Source organism: Desmodus rotundus, chromosome 1 (genome assembly GCF_022682495.2).
Source record: "Desmodus rotundus isolate HL8 chromosome 1, HLdesRot8A.1, whole genome shotgun sequence".
In the NCBI taxonomy this organism is placed as follows: domain Eukaryota; kingdom Metazoa; phylum Chordata; class Mammalia; order Chiroptera; family Phyllostomidae; genus Desmodus; species Desmodus rotundus.
Window position 1 is genome coordinate 157,063,927 of NC_071387.1, and position 4,088 is coordinate 157,068,014.

Genomic DNA, 4,088 nt, shown 5'->3' on the forward strand with positions numbered 1-4,088 from the left:
AAGAACTAGGCTCCGGGTCTGCCATTGGATTCAAACCACATAGGGGTCTTGTCTACATTAGTATCAGGTATTCAGGGGCTTCAGTATTCAGTAGTATCAGCCTCAGGGGCTTTATCCAAGGTTACTATCATTGACAGAGGGCTGTATTTGTGCATAACTGTTCAACTATACTCTAAGGACCCTGAAGTAGGAACTGCAAAATAGCCATGTTTATGTCCCCATCACCATCATCACCAACCCTTGAGAATTAGTACCAGGCCTTGAGTGTAGTGGTGACTTAGTAAGACCTGCTGAAATGAACATGAATGTAGAGAATTCATTCCTCAATATGTTGTCAAGCCTCTTTACACCTTAATTGTAGATAGTTCTAAAACAAAAGAAAAAGTGTTTCAATTTGGGGGTGGTTACATTTAGATCAAGGATATTTTTTAAGTACTGTTTGTTATTTTTATTTATTTGCCTTTTTTTTTGGAATGCTCTGTTGTGAAGAATCTAATCACTTGCCGAAGGCAATTACTTTTCTTAGTCCCACTTGACAACTGGAGAAAAAAAGTAGAAAAGGATTTTAGAGCCAATGTCAATTGTATATATCAAATAGAATTGCAAATGGCTTGTTTTTGAATATCATTCCAAAGCTATAGTTAGAATGTCAGAAACCCATGTCAGTAGCTGAAGGGGTAGAGTTTCATGTCAGACTGTAAAGCGAGAAAGACACTCTGTGTTTTGTGAGCATAGTTATGGTTTTAGTCTGCTCACCACTACCATTTTTTGCCTTGTGACACTGAAATCAGAAACTACATGAATATGAATATACTGAAATGTTTGGGAAAAAAGGACTATAAATTAATCAGGCCACTTACTAAACTGCAATACTATTCCAGGTTGCACATATATTTATTGGTTCCCTCCCTCACCTTTCTTATTTCCCTGTTCTTCCTTTATTGCTAAAATCAAGCAATCTAATCTTTATTATCCAACATCCTTAAGATCCCTAGGGCAGAGCCTGAAGAAGAAGGAAGACCATCCTAAAGCAAGAGAGAGAAATTCTGAATACTCTACTGGGAAACTTTGGCATGGTACATGGGTAAGTATAGAGCCTGTATGCAGTGACCAACAGATGACACTTTGTATCACTTGATCTCTGATTGGCAACCCTTGATTTTGAGGTAATGCCTGCAGTCAAAATATTTAGTTTGTCTGAAAATACATACTATAACACAATGTAACAACTGCAGAACAATAAATGAGATTGTGTTTTCTTAAAGAAGTCACTGTGATCTTTCCTGTCAACACTCACTTCTGGGTGGTGCCTAATGAATTTATATCTTTCTTTTTAAAGGAATTTTTCTATTATTCTTCTGGGAAGTATAAATTCTGTTTGTTTTGTTTTTGTTTTTTGCTGTTTGTTTGAAACATCTCCATCTAGTAGCAGAGACATTGTTATTTAAAAGTAATGAGAAGAAGGTGAAGGGATTAGCCAAAAACCCATTGCATAACCCATGCATAACCCATAGACACAGTGGGGTGACAGACAGAGCAGCGGGGGCGGGGACTGGGTGGAGGTGCGCAAAGGGGTGGGGAGGGAATGGGGACAATTGTAATAATATAAACAATAAAAATAAAGAAGAATAACAAAACATAAAAACAATTTAACAATAAAAATACAATAAAAGTAATAGGGAGGAGTGAGGAGTGCAAAGGAATTGGCTAGGCATTGATAATTGCTGAAATACATTTCTCCCTATTCTTAATGTTTGAATTTTCTATAAATAAAATATATGAGTAGAGAAAAACACTTGCTACTTTTTAGTTGGAACTATAAATGAAAATAGGTATAGGTACCAAGTTATAAGTCCACAGTCTGCCTTCTGCTGTAGAGATAGAACAAGAAATAAATTTGTGCTCAACAGGCTGAACAGGGAAATGCCACTCAGGCAGACTGACTAGTTCAGCTCCCAGCCTCGCTCACCTTCATTAGAAGGAATCATATCTGAGTGTTTATGTTAGGACATCAACAACTTTATTCTGTAGTTAGTTAACGGTTTCTTCTACATCGCAAAAGTATGCTGAATGTTAATTTTAATAGACTAAGACTGAAGATTTTTTAAAAATAGTTACACCAGAATCACCAGGTTTTTATATTTGTCTTCCTAAATGAACTATGACATTCAGCAATTTCACTCAAATCCCCATGGAAATCAAACTCTGCCATCTGTCCCAAATGCCCACTTTCATTTACCTTTACATGAAACTAAAGGAGTTGTCAAACATCTTTCAGAAAAACAAAATAAAAAGAATTGACATGGTATACATAAATCATGGCTCTAAAATTTTGTGCATGCATTCACTCACCTAAATCACTTCTTTTCCTGCTTATCTTTTGTACCTTTCGGGTTTTCCTTTTATTCTTTCCTCTTAAACGATCTCGTGGGGCATTCACAATCCATTGGACTCATAACTTGCCATGTCCCTCCTTAACACTGTAAAAACTTGACTTAATGGACCCATTTAAAATAGAGCGAGGGCAGCCATTCCAGAGGGACTGACTTGCACGTCTTTTCCCTCAAACCTTTGAAATGTTTGATCTGGGCAAAATAACTCTGGGGCTGAACCAAACCAACATGTGTTTCAAACACTGTGTGCACAGCTAACAGGAAAGCAGACATCCTCCCTGCAAGGACTGAAAATTGAGGGCAGTCTTTATAATTAGTGCCACCATGTAGACTTAAAAATTAACTTGGCTTATTAGCACCAATAGAAATTCCTTTCTTCTATTCAAGTAATTATTTCCCTTCTCTTTGTTATACAACCCCCCCCCACATAAATTAGGACACTTTTTGGGTTTCTGCCCGAATCTGTGCTTCCCTAATAGTTATTCTTCGATCTCAAACGTTCATAGCCTCTCACTTCGTCTTTTTATTTTTTAGGTAAACACCGTCATATGTTCTTCGTCATTCTAGTTTTCTCACTTAGCCAATATACCAGTAGTCCAAGTTATGGACACATGTTCAAGGAGTGTCTGTATCTCCAGTTAGAAACCGCAGATTGCATGAGTTGAGGAATTCAAAAAACCCTGGCAAACTCTACCCTTATCTGCACTCACCAAAATGAAACAAAAAATAAAATTCACTCCCTTTCTTAAGCCTCTAAAAACATTTTCATAGCAAGCTGAACTCTTTTTTAACTGTGTGGCCTTTTCATATCTAAATTCTTCACGTCTCATTATATTTATCTGTTTTTTAACTATTTGCTGTAGATAAATTCATCTTTCTCACCTGAGGTATCATGCACAAAATACGATGTGCCTAAAGGAGATACATCAAAACAAGTAAAGGGTTTGGTAATCAATGTAAATTTTGTATCAAATGCAATTTTGCAAGTACTAGTAACAAAACAAAAACATTGTAAATCTCTTTATTACAGATAGCTTATTGTAAGATTTCCTTAGGGCCGTAATGAAGATGGAAATCTCAGGAAAATCTTAAAACTACCATACATCAAGAGATTTCATACATATTCAAGAGATGGAAATAAGGTGAGAGGATTGGCAGAATCCAATCCAATCAACAGAAGAGGAAGGAAAAGGGCACAGGAAAAGAATGGGTCACGTCAGTGGCGCAGCAGTAAAAACCACGCACACGCACTGCTGCTAGCTTCCCAAGCAGGTTCTGGAATCTGACGCAGAGATTTCGGGCCGCGCTCGGAGCGCTCTTCCTTAGTACCTGCCCTATTGCTCCTGCCTGACTCGAAGGCCTAATCCCTCAACTCTTTCAAGTCTTTGCTCAATGTCACCGTCTCACAGTGGCCTATTTAAAAGTTGGCACCCTCTCAAATCCCTTCCCTACTTCTGACTTCCCCAAGTTTTTACTATATATGTTAGCCTCTCCAAGCCCTCAATTTAAACTTCTTCGGACACCCCGGCTTGTCGCTCTTCCTTTAAATTCCGCAGGAAAGAGGCGGATCCGGCGCCGAGGCCAGCCGGAAGGAGGGGCTTATCAGCGTGCTCCGTCCCCCGGCAGGGCGGGCTGCAGCCGAAGGTACGCGCGGTTCGACTGGCTCCGGAAGCGCGAGTGCGGACGGGGTCCCAC